Below are 608 nucleotides of genomic sequence, written 5' to 3' on the forward strand. Positions count from 1 at the left end.
GAGAGCAAATATTGCCCAAACATATATCTGATAAGGGGCTAATACCAAAATATATAAATACCTTGTATAATCATTAGAACAAAAGTCTGTTTAAAAATAAGCTGATGGCAATCAGAGCAGAAAAAGAAATAAAAGGAATCCAAATTTGGAAAAGAAGAAGTAAAACTCTCACTATTTGCAGATGACATGATCCTCTACATAGAAAACCCTAAAGACTCCACCAGAAAATTACTAGAACTAATCAATGATTATAGTAAAGTTGCAGGATATAAAATCAACACACAGAAATCCCTTGCATTCCTATACACTAATAATGAGAAAACAGAAAGAGAAATTAAGGAAACAATTCCATAAAAAAAAAATAAATAAATAAAACCCAAACTAGTCAAGATGAGAAACTGATCTAGTAGAATTAGATGAATTAGAAAAATTAGTGTATCAATGAATACAATTCACCACATTGACAGAGTGAAGGAGCAAAGCATTATGGAAAGGATAATAGCTAACTCTGATACTGAAATCATTATGTGCCAGGCACTTCTGTAATCACTTTAAATATAACTCATTTAGGCACTAAATACTCCAGAAGCACATGAGCATTTAATCCC

This window comes from Bison bison, unplaced genomic scaffold (assembly GCF_000754665.1).
Source record: "Bison bison bison isolate TAMUID 2011002044 unplaced genomic scaffold, Bison_UMD1.0 scf7180017864526, whole genome shotgun sequence".
Classification (NCBI taxonomy): Eukaryota; Metazoa; Chordata; class Mammalia; order Artiodactyla; family Bovidae; genus Bison; species Bison bison.